Raw genomic sequence first — 19,607 nt, forward strand, 5'->3', positions numbered from 1 at the left:
AGCGATTATGATGTTCTAACGTTCTTCATCATCAATCCACGTGGCCGCCATAAATAGCCTGAAAACATTGCCAAAACTGTGTTCAAAGGCAAAGACCTTGCTACAAGAATACATGTAAGTGGAACTATAAAGTCCGATCGTACATTCCTACCCCACTCAGGTGCTAAAATTGAGGGCGTGTTGGCCACCCTATGAACAAAAGAGAGAGAGAGAGAGAGAGAGAGAGAGAGAGAGAGAGAGAGAGAGAGAGAGAGAGAGAGAGAGAGAGAGAGAGAGAGAGAGAGAGAGAGAGAGAGAGAGAGAGAGAGAGAGAGAGAGAGAGAGAGAGATAGAGAGAGAGAGAGAGAGAGAGAGAGAGAGAGAGAGAGAGAGAGAGAGAGAGAGAGAGAGAGAGAGAGAGAGAGAGAGAGAGAGAGAGAGAGAGAGAGAGAGAGAGAGAGAGAGAGAGAGAGAGAGAGAGAGAGAGAGAGAGAGAGAGAGAGAGAGAGAGAGAGAGAGAGAGAGAGAGAGAGAGAGAGAGAGAGAGAGAGAGAGAGAGAGAGAGAGAGAGAGAGAGAGAGAGAGAGAGAGAGAGAGAGAGAGAGAGAGAGAGAGAGAGAGAGAGAGAGAGAGAGAGAGAGAGAGAGAGAGAGAGAGAGAGAGAGAGAGAGAGAGAGAGAGAGAGAGAGAGAGAGAGAGAGAGAGAGAGAGAGAGAGAGAGAGAGAGAGAGAGAGAGAGAGAGAGAGAGAGAGAGAGAGAGAGAGAGAGAGAGAGAGAGAGAGAGAGAGAGAGAGAGAGAGAGAGAGAGAGAGAGAGAGAGAGAGAGAGAGAGAGAGAGAGAGAGAGAGAGAGAGAGAGAGAGAGAGAGAGAGAGAGAGAGAGAGAGAGAGAGAGAGAGAGAGAGAGAGAGAGAGAGAGAGAGAGAGAGAGAGAGAGAGAGAGAGAGCTGGCACGCCAACCATTAAGCTCCACAAGAAAACGAGAAAACTCCACTTAGAGAAGTATTAGGCGAGGTTACACAATCTCCAAAATGTTGCTCAGCTTGCTTATAATTTTTTTTAATAATTAGGATAACTAAAAAAAAATAACATAGACGGTGAATATCTTAAGTACCTTAGATTCGCAGATTATATATATTCCAAGTGAGTCTGATGAAAGATTACGAAGAATGATTAAGGAACTGCATAGAAAGAAGGAGGAAGCAGGTCTGAAAAATAATATTCAGAATACGAAGGTAATGTTTCATCATCAGCTCTCTGGACAACACCTACTGATCGGGAATGAATCACGTGAGAATATTGAGGAATACATTTTAGGCCAAACAATTAGCGGAAACCCAGCACACGGAAAATGAATCAGGAGGTGACAGTCATGAGATGAATCTCTTTTGGTAAACAAAGTAATGCCATGAATAGCAACTTATCATTCTTTCTGGGGAGTTTTTTTGTTTTGTTTTGGTGCTGCCGATAGCGTAGATAGACTCTCTTGAGGAGCCTCTTGAACCACCCCAGGCCGTCAGTGCCGCAGGCGAATTCTATTTTTAGTGGCTGCCATGATGTAAGACTGGCCCATGGTGTCCCCCGATTGATCATTTGAGCGAAGTCGCTGAAGTTAGGGTTGAGCGAGGATCTATACAGCCATGTGAGTAACATTCCGCCACTCGGCGATGACTGAAAATTGTCAGCGTCCTTCAGTGGGATTCGAACCTATGTCCTATGGCTCACCACGCCCGCATATCGACCACTCGGCCACCACCTACTCTCTAAAAGGCAATCAGCGTATCTTGTCAATCCTAATACAGTATCTTATTATTACTCTAAACATTCTTTTCAACTCCTATGTGGGGTCGATGTCTCTGACAGGTCTCCTCCGCCCGTCCAGATCATACGCATACAGCTGTTTCTCTCTCAAATCCTCCCTTCTGTAATCCATCCACCTCTGTTGCTTTTTCATCTCAATAACATCCTGCCAGTCATAAGGTCAGTCTTAAAAGTGGTGAAGAACGTTGGAAATACCTTTATCCTGCAACGGACTGAAAATGGTTGCAGGTTACCGCTCTAACACCTCAAACTATCTTCCCTTTCTTGTCTTTCTGAAGATTTTCAAATAGTTTTTAATAAGTCATTTCTTAAGGATCTATGAACTTTTAACTTATTCCCTGATCACCAGTACAGATTCTGGGAGGAGCGTTCTGTTAGTGATCTTGACTTCCTAACTTATTCTTGGTCATCCCCCTCAAGCTGTTTTATTGAAAATTTTGCTGTTGCATTAAGGCATCGTGATACCTTTTGACAGAGTCTGACACAAATCTTTGCTCTTTAAGTTAACCTCCTATGAATTATATCCCTCTCCTTGTACTTCCATCTCCAGTTTCCTTTCCGGGCGATCTATTTTGGCTGCGGCAGACGATCACTGTTGTACCACTAACCAGCAAACAATGGTGTTCCGCAGGGCTCTACTCTGTCTCTCACTTTCTATATTGTCCATGAATAATCTTTACAAAACAAACTTTTATCCTCTTTTATGCCGAGATTCTACATTACACTACTCAAAAAAATTTGAACACAACACCTCAACAGGAATTAAGGCAAGACGTTATGGAACGCATCACATCTGACCTTTCTCTCTTTTCTGAATGGTCCTCTAATGCCTCAAAAACTCACTTTCTCCAACTGACAAATCGACACATCTTTCATGCTTCAACCTCTTATTCTCTGATAACACTCAGCTGACCACTTCTACATTGAAATGATCTTAACTTATACTTAACTAAAAATCTTGCTATACAAGCTTCCTCGAAGTTAGGTGTTTTGCATCGTCTCCAGCAACTATTTTCGCCCTCCCTGTTGCTAATCATACCGTATACAAGGGCCTCTTCTGCTCTGGTAGTATGTATTTCTTATAATGGGAAGAGGAGGGCTCCACGCACACAGCCATTTAGGACGGAGTAGAATCAAAAGCTTTTCGCCTCATCAGCTTCCCTCCTCTCACTGACTCTTCCGCCTCAAAATCCTCCACAAAGTAGCATCTCTTTTTTATGTTTTACTGATATTTTCATGCTGACTATGATTCTGAGCTTGGTAATAGCCTGCCTCTACCCCTCTAGCGGCCACTCTGCACGTGTTTCTTTTCTAGCTCACCTCTATGCCGTCCTAAACCCTTATGCAAGAGATATCCAGCATCTTCATTCTTTCATCCCTATAGCTGGCAAACTCTGAAGCAGTCTTCAAAGCATCAATTAACACCTCCAGACGTTTTTAAGTTTCTATGATCTTCCACTCTTCTCTTATGGAAGCAATGACTCTGCGGCCTTTTTTCCGTGTTTTATTGTTCCTGGCTGACTCCTGTGTAGCAAAATATCTCTCATAGTAGTCATAATAATTATGGACATAAAAATAGTGATAATGATACTGATCATTATTATTATTATTATTATTATTATTATTATTATTATTATTATTATTATTATTATTATTATTATTATTATTATTATTATTATTATTACCTCCGCCAAATAAGTTGGAAGGAGGTTATATTTCTGTCCGGTCAGTATGTTTATTTATTTGTTTATTTGTTTGTTTGTTCGTGAACAGTCTCCTGTGCACAATTTTGCAGATATCTCAATCAATTTTTCAGGGAAGCTTCATGTTCATCCAGAATAGATCCCATTAATTTTTTTTGTCAAAGGTCAATGTCTAGGTCGCACAAAACGTCATTTTGGCCATAACTTCGGTTCTCGTCATCGTAGAAACTTCAGACTTGGTTCATATTTTAGCCTCAGAGCTTGCAGAACACTCATTCGCCAGAGTAAACGCGACTATGAAAAGCAAATTGCACGCGAAGCCAAGTCCAACCCGAAAAAGTTCTTCACGTATATAAGAACCAAAAAGAAGACAAAAAGCAATATCGGTCCCCTAAAAGATGAAAGTGACGTACTAACACAGGACAGTAGACAAATGGTCGAAATCCTAAACAGAAACTTCGCGTCTGTGTTCACGGTCGAGAATACCCAGTCCGTACTCGAGAGCCCTTCCCCACCGATGGGAATCACTCCCCTAGAAATTGGTACAATCGACGAACGGGATGTGAAAAAGTACCTAGACAAACTCGAGACAAACAAGTCTACCGGACCCGACGACTTGTCACCCAGGGTGCTCAAGGAACTCAAGCAACAAATCCTCAAGCCACTCACCGCCATCTACAATCTGTCACTACAACAAAACAAAGTCCTGAAAGACTGGAAACAAACGAACGTAACACCGATCTACAAAAAGGGAGACAAAAGTGTGGCCCTAAACTACAGACCAATCAGCTTGACCTCAGTGGCGGGAAAAATCCTCGAGAAGATCATCAGAGACAAACTCGTTAGGTTCCTTGATGACAACAACATCATTTCCGATGCTCAGCACGGTTTCAGGAACAAGCGCTCATGCTTAACCAATTTATTGGACTTCTTCCAAGGTATCTATGAAAACTGGGATAATCATATCCCCAGTGATGTTATATATCTAGACTTTCAGAAAGCCTTTGACAAAGTGCCACATGAAAGACTCCTCAAGAAACTTAAGTCGGCGGGATTAGGCGACGATCTGACAGCGTGGATCAAAGACTGGCTCACTGAAAGAAAACAACGAGTTGTACTCAACGGAGAGGCCTCCAAGTGGCTCCCGGTCACAAGTGGAGTGCCACAGGGGTCAGTGCTGGGACCCATACTTTTCATCATATATATCAACGACCTAGAACTAGGATTAAAATCCAATCTTTCAAAATTTGCCGACGACACAAAGGTGGGTGGGAATGCCCTCATGACGGCAGACTGCGAAATTATCCAGAGAGACCTGGACCAGATCACTCGTTGGTCAGAAAAATGGCAGATGTCCTTCAACACTACCAAATGTAAAGTAATGCATATCGGATCCAGAAACAGCAACCACATATACCACATGGGTGGCGAACCACTACATGTTGTGCAAGAGGAAAGAGACCTCGGGGTCACCATCAGCAGTGACTTGAAACAAACAAAACACTGCAAGTCCGCCTGTAAGAAAGCCAATACAATGCTTGGGTTCATATCGAGGAACTTCGAATACAAGACGCCGGGAGTTATGTTATCCTTGTATAATTCGCTGGTAAGGCCCCACCTGGAATACGCCGTGCAATTCTGGTCTCCTAATTACAGGAAAGACATTGAATTACTTGAGAGAGTACAGCGCCGCGCCACGAAGATGATACCATCACTGAGGACGAAACCCTATGAAGAGCGACTCGAGCGATTCAACCTCTTCACGTTGGAAAAGAGGCGACTGTGGGGAGACATGATACGAGTCTTTAAGTACCTGAACAAGCTCAGCAACGTTGATCACTCCAAACTCTTCACGCTACAAACTAACCTGAGAACAAGAAACAACGGAAAAACAATTCAAGCAAAGCGATGCAATACCGACATCGGCAGGAGTTATTTCTCGAATAGAGTTGTTCGCCACTGGAACAGCCTTCCTGCAGAAGTGGTTAGCGCAGAGGCCATCAACTCCTTCAAGAAACGCATTGATCGCCACTTTGCTGCAACGGGAGTGAACTGAACGTTCCCAAGAGTAGGTACACAAGTGCTTTAATCCTTCCCTGCAAGCCACTCCTGTGGCAAACGGATTGATTAAATCACTGAACCCAGGCAGCCTAGTAATGAGCCAACAGGCTTTCTGCTGCCTGCTAGTCCATGTTAGAAAACTTCGCCCAAGGTCAAAGTTTCCATAAAAAAAGAATTTCATCAAATTCCCAAACAAATGCTTCCATATGATGCACCTTGCATCCAGAATAGAACCAATTCAATTTTTTATGTCATAGGTCAAAGGTCAAAGCCAAGGTCAAGGTCGCACAAAACGTCATATTGGCCATAACTTCAGTTCTCGTCATCGTAGAGACTTCAGACTTGGTTCATATTTTAGCCCATGGAAAGACGCACCTTGCATGACCTTGACCTTGACCTTTGACCTTGATCTCGAAAAGTTCGCCAAAGGTCAAAGTTTAAAAAATAAAATTTAATAAAATGTCGAAACAAATGCTTCCATATGATGCACCTTGCATGGCCTTGACCTTGACCTTTGACCTTGACCTCTAAAAGATCGCCCAAGGTCAAAGTTTTAAAAAAATCATCAAATTTCAAAACAAATGCTTCCATATGATGCATAGGATCACAGTTGATGCCCATACCAATTTTCAGGACGATCTTTGGCGGAGGTGTGCACTCTCCGAGTGCTATGCGTCTAGTTATTATTATTATTATTATTATTATTATTATTATTATTATTATTATTATTATTATTATTATTATTATTATTATTATTTTATTCATATATTAATTATAAATATTATCATTATCATTATTATTGTTATTGATATTAATATTGTTTTATCATCATTAATTGGTCAACCCTGGCCCTTATTGCTCCAAGTACCTTTGCCAACTTTGTAGCAAGGCGGTGAGGTGGGGGCAGAGGGCCATCCAGTGTGATTCGTGTCGTGATAGATCCGAGCATGCTGGCTGGTACCACGTCAGCTGTATCGGGTCTTTCACGCCGACTTTTTTTTTTTTTTTTACAACAAAGGAGACAGCTCAAGGGCACAAAAAAATAAACAATAATAAAAAAAGCCCGGTACTCGCTGCTCCTAAAAAAGAATCAGAAGAGGTGGCCGAATGAGAGGTCAATTTCGGGAGGAGAGGTGTCCTGATACCCTTCTCTTGAAAGAGTTCAAGTCGTAGGCAGGAGGCAATACAAATGAAGGAAGATTGTTCCAGAGTTTACCAGCTTGAGGGATGAAAGAGTAAAGATGCTGGTTAACTCTTGCATAAGGGGTTTGGACAGTATAGGGATTAGCATGAGTAGAAAGTCGTGTGCAGCGGGGCCGCGGGAGGGTGGGAGGCAAGTAGCAAGTTCAGAAGAGCAGTCAGCGTGGAAATATCGATAGAAGATAGAAAAAGAGGCAACATCGCGACGGAATTTAAGAGGTAGGAGACTATCAGTAGGAAGAGGAGAGCTGATGAGACGAAGAACCTTAGATTCCACCCTGTCCAGAAGAGCTGTGTGAGTGGAGCCCCCCCACACGTGAGATGCATACTCCATACGAGGGCGGACAAGGCCCCTGTATATGGATAGCAACTGTGCGGGGGAGAAGAACTGTCGGAGACGATACAGAACGCCCAACCTCGAGGAAGGTGATTTAGCGAGAGAGGAGATGTGAAGTTTCCAGTTGAGATTTTGAGTAAAGTATAGACCGAGGATGTTTAGTGTTGAAGATGGTGATAGCTGAGTGTTGTCGAAGAATAGGGGATAGGTGTCTGAAAGCTTGTGTCGAGTTGATAGGTGGAGAATTTAAGTTTTTGAGGCATTAAAGGACACAAGGTTCCTTCTGCCCCAATCGGAAATGATAGCAAGGTCTGAGGTTAAGCGTTCTGCAGCCTCCTGTCTGGAGTCGTGTACTTCCTGTTGAGAGGGTCTTCTATTGAAATAAGTTGAATAATGCAGGGTGGAGTTGTCGGCGTATGAGTGGACAGGACAGTTTGTTATGGAAAGAAGATCATTAATGAAAAACAGGAAGAGAGTGGGTGATAGGACAGAGCCCTGTGGAACACCACTGTTGATAGGTTTAGGGGAAGAACAGTGACCGTCTACTACCGCGGAGATAGAACGGCCGGAAAGGAAACTGGAGATAAAAGAACAGAGAGGGGGATAGAATCCGAAAGAGGGCAGTTTAGAAAGCAAAGACTTGTGCCAGACACTATCGAAGGCTTTCGATATGTCTAGGGCAACAGAGAAAGTTTCACCGAAACGGCTATGAGAGGATGACCAAGAGTCAGTTAAGAGAGCAAGAAGATCGCCAATAGAACGCCCCTTGCGGAACCCATACTGGCGATCAGATAGAAGGTTAGAAGTGGAAAGATGCTTTTTGAATCTTCCGGTTAAGGATTGATTCAAAAGCTTTAGATTGACAGGAAAGTAAAGCTACAGGGCGGTAGTTTGAGGGATTGGAACGGTCACCCTTCTTAGGCACAGGCTGTACAATGGCATACTTCCAGCAGGAAGGAAAGGTAGATGTTGATAGGCAGAGACGAAAGAGTTTGACCAGGCAGGGTGTCAGCACGGAAGCACAGTTTTTAAGGACAATAGGAGGCACTCCATCAGGTCCATAAGCCTTTTGAGAGTTGAGGCCAGAGAGAGAGCTGCCTCTCTATCTTTAATAACACGAGAACAAGCATGATTAAACCAAGGCTTTTTAGCATGAGGAGTAGAGAAAGAACGTGGAATGTATGCCTCCATTCCAGAGACGCTGGATTGGTTGACAATAGCGTATCGTGGATCTGCATTAGATTCGGCATTCCTAATTTCTCATCCTCATTCTTCTCAGCTAATCCTATTCCACTATTCAACTCCTTCGATACGCTGTATCAACACAACACATACAACCCTGACACACAACACACTCCCCTCCTGAACCCCAAACACTCAACACCTCTCACCTCTCATAACCCAGCTCCATCCGTCACATCCAGCCCCATCAACCAACACAGACCGGTGCGTTCCCTCCGTAAGCCAGACTCGACTCATCACTCACCTCTCACTTCCGTTACTAACAACCCCAGGCCTGCCCTATCACCCTCACCCTATTCTACCTTACACCTTCCCCAGTCCCTATTTCCTTTTCCTCCCTTCGCTCATCGCCTCTCGTTTTACCTCCCTCCTCTACTTCTTCACTCCCTTGCGTTCCTTCTTCCTCATCATCACCATCTTCACCTATCCCTTTACTTCAATAACCACCACGTCATAGCCATACTTCCCTCCGACTTTTAACTATTAATTTCCGTAGCATTAAAAAAAAAAAAACCCATCTAATCACCACACATAACCCTGACATAATAGTAGGGACTGAGACTTGGTTGACTCCTGACGTTGACAGTAGTGAGCTTTTTCCTCCCCCCTTTAGTATGACCGTTTTTCGTAAGGACCGCCCGACAGACCTCGGCAAAGGTGGCGGTGTTATCATCGCCACCAAGCCGGGACTTTGTGTTAAGCATAGGCCTGACCTTGACACAGACTGCGAAATCACCTGGGTCCAGTTACAAACCTTCAACTGTAAATCTCTCCTTGTTGCTGTTCTCTACAGACCGCCTTCTACTAATACAGACTATTTACACAATCTTCAAATTTCTCTTTCACGCATACAGGCAGACATACACATCTGGATCACAGGTGATTTCAACCTCCCTGACATTGACTGGACTGCAATTTCCCCTTTTGCCCCCCCCCCCCGATGCTGACACCCCCAACCCCATTATTCCCCACACAAACATCGCCAACTACACGACGCATTCATTGACATCATTCATACATTTTCACTCTCACAAACAGTACTCCAGCCAACACGAACACATACTGTAACACGCCCCGCTGGCCACGGTGGCACTTTGACCACAGCACACACACTTAACCTTTTTCTCACCAACAACATTCTTAACATAACAAACACTCAGGTTGTTCCAGGACTTAGTGACCACGACATACTCATCGTTGACGCTGACCTCCGACCGATTAGACATAAACAGAGACCCAGACAGATATTCCTTTATTCAAGGGCTGACTTAGACATGATCAAACAAGACCTAACTGCCTCCAGCACTGACTTTTTTGCGACAGACCCACACACAAGACCTCCTTCCGCGAACTGGAACAACCTGAAACACACCATACACGCCTCAATGAACAGACACATACCATAAAAAAACACTTTCTAGTAGGTACACACTTCCCTGGTTTTCCAGGGATCTACGCAGACAACATCGTAAGAAACAAAGACTACAGACGCGCGCAGACATACCACACAACAGATAATTGGACCGCCTACAAAAATCACCAAAAGACATTTGCCAAAAACATAAAAGTAGCGGAATGCAAACACATAGCAACTTACCTCGCAGACAACGTAAGAAATAACAAATGAAACTTTTTCAAATTCTTTAAGGCGCGCAAACACGATTAAATCACTGAAAGACAACAATAACACCTTAGTAACCAGCCCACAACACAAAGCACAAATACTCAACACACAGTTCCAATCGGTATACACAAAAGAACACGACCTGACACCAAACATGCCACACAGCCCCTTCCCCCCGATAGCCCCCCTTGACATTACGACTAACGGAATACATAAATTACTGGAAGGACTTGACACAGCTAAATCCACTGGCCCCGACAACATTCCCGCCTTCATCCTTAAATCCTTTGCCCCCATCTTTCAGGCCATCTTCACTCAATCCCTATCATCCACCTCATTACCCTCTGACTGGCTTAACATTAAACCACTGATCAATCCAGACCAGATTGACCCATCCAATTATCGCCCCACCTCACTAACATCGATTCCATGCAAATTTTCGAACACATAATACACAAACACATAATGAACCACCTTGACACATACAACGTCCTTACTGACTCACAACACGGCTTTCGACCCAAACGCTCATGTGAATCGCAACTCATTACTACATTTCATAACATGACGAGGCTACTCGACCGACGTGACACTAAACAAATTGACACTATTGTTTTAGATTTTGCCAAAGCTTTCAACAAAGTTCCGCACAAAAGACTGACATTAAAATTGAAATACTGCGGTATTTCAGGACCTATTCTTCACTGGATCACTGTATTTCATAACGCGTTCTTCTTGACGGATCTTCCTCTGACACTGTCCCTGTTTCTTCAGGTGTCCCACAAGGCACCGTTCTAGGCCCCTTTCTTTTCCTCCTGTACATTAACGATCTTCCACTCTCAACACCTAACCCTTCCACTAGACTAGACTATTTGCTGACGATAGTTTGCTGTTTAGAGCAGTAAAGACTACTGACGACTGCAGACTACTACAAAAAAAACTTGGACGCCCTGGAGCGGTGGGAGCGCACCTGGCAGATACAGTTCCGACTAGACAAATGTAAACTGTTAAGATTTATCAGAGATCAAAACCCCATCCATCACACTTACACTCTCCATAATTACGACCTAGAATCAGTCCACACACACAAGTATCTTGGTGTCCACCTCTCCACTAACCTAAATTTCAACACTCACATAAACCACATCAGAGCCACAGCCAACCGAACGCTGAGGTTCCTAAAGAGGAATTTACATAACAGCACACCAGCACATAGCTTATGACACACATGTGAGATCAACACTGGAATACTGCTCCACGGTGTGGGATCCTCACACACTCATAAACATTGATAGGTTAGAACAAATCAACACCAAGGCGGCTAGGTTCATTACAAACAATTACACTCGAACGCCTGGAATCACAACACGGATCAAACAACAGATAAACATGGAACCTCTTCACATACGCAGACAAGCACACAGACTTACACTTATGTACAAGATCTTTTAGACCCTTCTTTTCTTGTATTAAATCAACTCTTTTATCACTCATTAATTACTCCATAAATGATCTCACCGTCTCGTATCCCTGGTAGCGTGATCCGGCTTAAGTTGTTATTGGAGACTGGTGTTCGGGGATAAACAAGGGAAAAAGAAAATATACATTTATTTAAAATTAAATGAAAGCAATTGCCTTACGCAATATTCTTTGCTCAGACGATCATAACACTGGCATATTCAGCAATGGATGCAACATATGACAAACGACATGTCTTAAACATAATACTACAATATGTGCTCAGTTGTTGCCAATAATAATAACACTCGTCGTTCCACAAGCAGTGGTTTGTATCTCTCTGCTTACATCACAATCATTATGTACTCTTCACAAAATCCTACTACACATTCCTGTAGTATAATCTACTACAAGTCACGGAAGCACCAAATACCACACCCAGTGGTTTTACCTTTGCTTTACATCGCAAACAAATAATCACAATCCTGTCTAACTCACAATCCTACTTCACATCTCCTACATTATAATCTCCAGGACAATACAGTCGGTTTCCCTTAGATTCTCGAATTTCTACTCACGATTAAGATCACAACAGCCATCCTCGGCTGAGTGAGTAGCTGGTCTGCTTGAGGCGAGAACCAAGCTCGGTCTACTCATACCACTGATTTCTAGGCCGAATTTTTCTTTGCTTTAGGCGGACTTACATCCTTGACACGCCCTTAATTTTCTACATGACCAATGGCCAATACTTCCTGTCACACCCATCTGCTCGCTCATAATGTTGTATTGTTTTACTTCTCCTGCTATTCGTGAGTCAGTCTTAAGACACTCCCACAGTGATTTTTCTGTTAAATTATTGGCTCATAACATGTCGCCACGACTGACGTCACGGGTCAGAGTCTTTTTCAATGGTTGTTCACACTTTCTGACCACGCCTACTGGGTATCTGTTTTCTGTATCTGAGTCTGGGTATCTGTTTTCCTTTACCCTCGTTGTTTCCCCTCTTTGGTACTTGAGATGTTTACACTTATATATATGTCACCCTTTTTGTTAGTGTTTGTCCTGTCAGATGTTTACACAGTTGTATATCTCACTCCTCTGTTTCCTCGTCTTCTGGGTCCTGACATTACTTCCTCTTCCGGAAGATCTCGCCCCTGAGATCTCACAGGTGTTGGTGGAGAAGATACGCCTTGCAATGTCTGCAGTTGGTTCGAGTCTGGAATTAGGCGGCGTCGTGCGTAGCGTAGGACATAGGAATACCCCACGGCAGACGTCACCAGCAGAAGAACCAGGATCACGACAATGGCGAAGACAATCCACCAATGGATTGCGGGTTGAAAGGGCTGATCCGGCTCGACCACATAATTTAGGGGCTGCAAGCCAGCTGTTAGCTCCTGTAGGGGGATGGACTCAGCACTGCGAAGAGAACCTTGCCCAAGCATCAATATCCCATTATCCGTCAGGCTGACAGTATGTCTGTTTACAGGATGGGTAGGGCATGTGAGTGTCAGAGTGATGGGGGAGGCAAGTGAACAGGTCCAGTAGCCAGGACCTTTTATAAACATAGGGGGAAATGTTTTCAAGACTATTGTGTGGCAGAGGTTGATCACTGACTCATGTTTCAAGAAAGCAGCCGATTCACAAGAGGGGGCCTGTGGGAGGACAAACTAACATATGGTTATTCTTGTTACAGTGTTTTATACTAGAAAGCAGAAAATATATTTTCCTATTCTCATTGAAGGCAATACATCTTGAATCAACACTATACATAAGAAAGTAAGTGCTGTTCTGCACAGAACATGGAAGGGAGTCGATTCGAAAGACATCAAAGGTGTCAGGCGGATCTCCTCGCAAAGGTTTGGTGAAATAGAAATTACGAGAATCGTGCAAAGCCGTTGTCCTGGAGGACAGTTATTACATCCCTATATAGAGCTAAAAAATCAAGAACTGCAAGGCACAAAAGACCTGGAGGCCGATCCTAGGCTTCCTTTAATGTACTGAACAACTGTTTGTTTCACATAATGGTTGGAGTTATGTATGTTTGCAGGGGAGCCTGCAGACTCAAATATAAATCTTGTATACCTGGTCTTATGTGTCTCAATGCTAAGTCAAAATATAACAATTCTTGTAGGAGCTTTTTTCTCTTCCTAATGCCATAGTCTATAGTAAAATGGCGCACAACTTGGTTCAATACATCTACAGCTGAATATAGCCTATTAAAGGCAGATTGCATGGCATGCATATCACTTAATGATGTTGAGTTTTCCATAATAAACATTTAACTATATAAAATCTTTCTCAGTTAATGACTCTAGTCCTCTATTTTTTCATGAATAGCATCAACTTGAGCCTGGGTCGCGGTACCAAATAGGTTATTAGACAAGGATCCTCAAAAAAATTATTTCCCGTTTTTTTTTCTTTTTTTTTTCTATAATTCATAGAAGCATGAGCTTGTTTTGAATAGTAGTCATCTCATAGCCTAAAACTTTTCTTAGATGATGCAACAATGAACTGAATTCGTTTTCAAAATTAAAGAGTGTGATTTTTTTTTGCTTTTACAGCTGGATACTCAGGTGACATTTGAATAACCTTTCAAGTAACGAAGCAGTTAAATTCCGTGCTTTATATAATGCAGCTAAAACATCTTCTGTAAGGCTAAACGGTACTATAGTCTCTATCTGTGAGGACTATAATATAGAGAGTATGTTGGTGTGAAACTTTGGCCAGCACGTGTTGGGGACTCCTGTTGTGTCATTGAGTCGTACACCGAAAGAGTCAAATCAATCTGTGGTTTATTTCGTCATATTTCCGCTCAATTATTGCATTTTCATCCTTATGCATTTTTCCTGTTCTATATCGTATTAGTTTTGACATTACATTAGGCAACTCTTGTACCGTCGAAGAGCGAAGGCTTTATCTATGCCGAGGTGGCTCTGAAAGTTTGGGAGTAACCTGAGAAGGTAGGGCCTGTGCATCAGCTGTTTATTGCTGGTGTAGAACGAACATTATTTAATGTGTCATGAGTAGCAGTCACTTCTCCGCTACGAGTTATTATTCTCGGTAGAATTTTTCTCAGCGATTTCAGTGGCGACGAATGAGCCAGAGTTATCGCCTTGGAAATACTTCAGGGGTAGAATCACCACCTTAGTGGCTTCTCCGTACGGATTCACTAAAACACATCATTTATTTCCACCTGTAACTCTGACAGGGGCGGCATCTCACATTATGCCCATCTTCAAGACAATATAACACATTTTCCACCTGTACCTCTAACAGGGGCGGCATCTCACATTATGCCTTTTTTCTCTGAGTCTTTGCTCAATTTTCATTCATGGGGCTTCCTTCTTTTAGCAAACTTATATGCTGGCTGCTCAACATGCAGCTCACTAATCTCCTGAATACTCCAGTCAAGTGTGTGGCCAATACACTCACTATTCAGGTCCATACATGTCATATATTTTATTTTCTCATTTTTCGGCGCCTGTTTCTTTTTCTGCACTAGTGCAATACCTTGCCCCTCATTATCCACGTGTTCCACGGTTTTTGTTGTTCCCCATCCACAAACATTATCGCGCGTGTCCTTCTAATTCAATCTCAATGTCCTGTGAGCCTTCATCCTTGAAAAAAAAAATCTGCTACTATATTTTCCTTGCCAGGCAAATGATTGATTGTAAAACCATACTCACTCATGAGAGTCTGCCATCGAGCTATCCTGCCGTTGGGACTAGCTACCTGTAACAACCATACTAAAGGTCTGTGATCCGTGTGGATCTCAACAGGGTAACCCAGTATTAATGGGCGGTTTACGTGTAACCCATAAATTACAGTTAAAGCCTCTCGTTCAACTATACTGTTCCGCTGTTCTGCCGTATTCAATTTCTCACAAAAAAAGATACAGGTCTTAGTTTATCATCATTATCCTGTTATTGCAATACTCTACCAGTATTGTAGTAGGATGCGTAGAGTGACTGTACCAAGCATTCTATCCTTAAGGGTTGAGAACGCAATTTTTGTTTCATCCGTCCATATGAGTGGAGTTTTAATTATTTATTTATTTATTTATTTATTTATTTTTTGTGTACCTTTCTTCCCTTTGTAAATCTTTAGAAAAGGAGCAACAATTTGTGAATAATTTGCAATAAATTTGCGATAATAATTAGTCAATCCAAGAAATGACTGTAAATCATGAACAGTTTGAGGGGCCGGGACGTTTTGTATGGCCTCCAGCTTGCTAGACTGAGGTCTTATTCCCTCTGAGCGGATGGCATGGCCCAGGTAATCTACTTTGTCCTTAAAAAAGTTACACTTCTCCATCTTAAGAGTCAGTTTGGCTTCCTTTAATGCTTAATAGTCCTGTAAGGACAGTGCTTATTATTTTCTTGAAGCAGGACGGGGCTGTTTTAAGACCAAAGGGGAGGGAAGTAAATTCCCAATGTCCTGCTGGAGAGGAAAATGCCGTCTTCTCTCTGCTGATTTCATCTTGGGGGATTTGATGGTAACCCTGTTTCAAGTCTAGGCATGAAAAAAAAACTTACTATCTCCCAATTGATTGAGTATGGTAGTTATATTAGGGAGTGGGTACGGGTCGTCCCGTAGTGTTTTATTAAGTGCCCGGAAGTCCAGACAAAGTTGTAGTCCTCCATCTTTTTTTTTTTTTTTTTTTTTTTTTTGGCACTGGGATAAGTGGGGCATTACAGGGTGACCGCGAAGGGCGGATCACACCCTGTTGCTGGAGCGATATAAGTTGTTCATTTACTCCGTCATGATAACTGATAGGAATGTTATATGGACGCCTGTACACTACTTCATCAGTGTTTTGCTTGATGGTGCTTAAAAATAGGGCGTTACTGTTAATGGTTCTTGTTCTGTGGAAAACACTGTTATATATTTATCTATTAAGGACTTTAAAACCTGATTCTCTCTCTTCACTTGGGAATTTAGCGTCAACAATTTGATAGAGGCTTTTCTTCCTTACTTCAAGCTCTGCGGGCTTCAAGTCTGTTTTAGCTGTGTCAGCGGTCTGTACACTAGATACTTGTGGCAGATCAGCGTACAGCTCATGAGTGACAGGCTTCACAAATCCTAACGTTGTATTATCATCTATCTTTACACTCACTTTCAATATTCAAATACGGCACAGTGACATAAGATCTTTGATTGTCAGATGAAGGGATTAACTTAACTATTCCTGAGCACAAGACTCTAGCCTGAGGAGTACTAACACAAGGCTCAAATAAAGCTTCACTCGTCTGTAGTTGCGTCACTAGCGTTATGTAACCTGCAACAGATGCATGCAGTTGCAATGGTTCAGCTGCTTGGCAACGTACGGCCTTATTTTCAGTGAGACATTCTTCATTTCCATCTACATTTAGTTAAGATCCTTCACCTCTAGATATAAGACATATTTTTCCTGGCATAATGGGTTGTATTGGTATGGTTTCCCCTGCTACTATCAGTTTTCAGCTTCGTTCTTTTGTTCCTCAATTAGTGGCAATGTTTTCAAAATAATCTCGTGTTACACGACAAATCAGTACTCAACACAATAGGAGTCGGCAAATCTACATCGCGTGTTATCAATAAGTCTTGGAAACTTCTTTTTCCTTCCATATTAACTTGTCGTTTACCGTCATTTTCAATATGGTATCTTTGCACAGAGACAATATTTACGGGTTTCGCTTCACAGTTATTTACTGCGAGCCCTAATTCTTTAATAAATTCATCCGTTAAAAACTCACACACGCTCCTGTTTCTAGGAGCGCTGCCACTTTTGCATATGTATTATCATGAGTAGTGCGATCTGCCTAACAAAGTTACTCTTGAGTTATGTTGATTATAGCCTTCTTGTCATTATTTTTAATGTCACTCCCTTGTTTGTTATAGCCTTCTTTTCCTTATATTTATGTGAGGCGGTTACTCCCTTGTTCGTTATAGCCTTCATCTTATTATATTAAAGGTTACTCCCTTGTTCGTTATAGCCTTCATCTTATTATATTAAAGGTTACTCCCTGTTTTGTTCTTCGCTCATTTTCCGTTTTTTCCACTGCAAGTGTGCATATTTATTTATTTATTTATTTATTTTCATTTGTTTATTTAATGTTATTTGTAGTAGATAACTGCGGGGGGCACTACCCTGGCCTCCTCTTCCTCTGATTCTCTTACTTCACACATTTATCTTAATACTTCACACTATTGTCCATATGCTTCATTTTTTTTTCATTCTTGACTTTTATCCATACCTCACACTTTTCTTAGTATTTCACATTTTTTCTAGATCATACTCTACACTTCCTACCTGGGGGACGCGGGTTAGGCCTTTATAAAGTCACTCTATGGCTGCATGCCCGCCGCGGCACACCACCACCCTGTGAGGCGTAGAGCCCCGTGCTCCCCTCCATCCTGGGGTAACAATCCTAAAACAAACAAACCTGAGAGGCAGGACGCTGCCGCTGCCTATCACCTGACACCCTCTCACTGAGGAGTGGATCACGGCGCCGGTGGAGAGACTGCCCATCCCTCTCCACTCCGCCCGGGAAGGAACTCATGAATTCTCGGTTGAGTCGCGTGTGCTACCCATTGCACTACAGAACAACAGTGGTTGGCCAGAGTTTCCATTACCATATCGTCAAAGTCCATGTCCTCCGGAAGAACCATTAATTATATAATTAAATCGTCACTATTATTTCCGCCATTTAAAACGAGCAAAGCTTAATGAAAATAAGAGGCGTTTTCTCGTCAGAGTAAATTAAACAAAAGCACTGTAAGCACATGTCCCTATTTATCCCTATACCGCTGCCGCCAGTTTTGGACCCTTCTTTTCTTGTATTAAATCAACTCTTTTATCACTCATTAATTACTCCATAAATGATCTCACCGTCTCGTATCCCTGGTAGCGTGATCCGGCTTAAGTTGTTATTGGAGACTGGTGTTCGGGGATAAACAAGGAAAAAAGTAAATATACATTTATTTAAAATTAAATGAAAGTAATTGCCTTACGCAATATTCTTTGCTCAGACGATCATAACACTGGCATATTCAGCAATGGATGCAACATATGACAAACGACATGTCTTAAACATAATACTACAATATGTGCTCAGTTGTTGCCAATAATAATAACACTCGTCGTTCCACAAGCAGTGGTTTGTATCTCTCTGCTTACATCACAATCATTATGTACTCTTCACAAAATCCTACTACACATTCCTATAGTATAATCTACTACAAGTCACGGAAGCACCAAATACCACACCCAGTGGTTTTACCTTTGCTTTACATCGCAAACAAATAATCACAATCCTGTCCCACTCACAATCCTACTTCACATCTCCTACATTATAATCTCCAGGACAATACAGTCGGTTTCCCTTTGATTCTCGAATTTCTACTCACGATTAAGATCACAACAGCCATTCTCGGCTGAGTGAGTAGCAGGTCTGCTTGAGGCGAGAACCAAGCTCGGTCTACCCATACCACTGATTTCTAGGCCGAATTTTTCTTTGCTTTAGGCGGACTTACATCCTTGACACGCCCTTAATTTTCTACATAACCAATGGCCAATACTTCCTGTCACACCCATCTGCTCGCTCATTATGTTGTATTGTTTTACTTCTCCTGCTATTCGTGAGTCAGTCTTAAGACACTCCCACAGTGATTTTTCTGTTAAATTATTGGCTCATAACATGTCGCCACGACTGACGTCACGGGTCAGAGTCTTTTTCAATGGTTGTTCACACTTTATGACCACGCCTACTGGGTATCTGTTTTCTGTATCTGAGTCTGGGTATCTGTTTTCCTTTACCCTCGTTGTTTCCCCTCTTTGGTACTTGAGATGTTTACACTTATATATATGTCACCCTTTTTGTTAGTGTTTGTCCTGTCAGATGTTTACACAGTTGTATATCTCACTCCTCTGTTTCCTCGTCTTCTGGGTCCTGACAGATCACAAACACTCACATTGACATTGACCCACACACATACTTACACACCACAAACAGTCAACGTACTCGTAACACACATATCCATAAATACCAATTATTCATCCAGTTCCAGTTCTAGATCCAAAATTTCATAAATTCTTTCGTCTCTCTCTCTCTCTCTCTCTCTCTCTCTCTCTCTCTCTCTCTCTCTCTCTCTCTCTCTCTCTCTCTCTCTCTCTCTCTCTCTCTCTCTCTCTCTCTCTCTC

At 42.4% G+C, this 19,607-nt stretch overlaps 1 long non-coding RNA gene across 1 annotated transcript; it reads right to left on the minus strand.

The window, feature by feature from the left end:
* Positions 1–12,569: 12,569 nt before the first annotated feature.
* LOC126982008 (uncharacterized) lies at positions 12,570–17,863 on the minus strand. The gene is made up of 2 exons (XR_007734452.1): positions 17,718–17,863; positions 12,570–12,854 (listed from the first exon to the last, which is right to left on the minus strand). It is a non-coding gene; the product is annotated as an uncharacterized LOC126982008 (long non-coding RNA).
* Between the last annotated feature and the right edge of the window lie 1,744 nt (positions 17,864–19,607).

The sequence above is a fragment of the Eriocheir sinensis genome, chromosome 50 (genome assembly GCF_024679095.1).
Source record: "Eriocheir sinensis breed Jianghai 21 chromosome 50, ASM2467909v1, whole genome shotgun sequence".
Lineage (NCBI taxonomy): Eukaryota > Metazoa > Arthropoda > Malacostraca > Decapoda > Varunidae > Eriocheir > Eriocheir sinensis.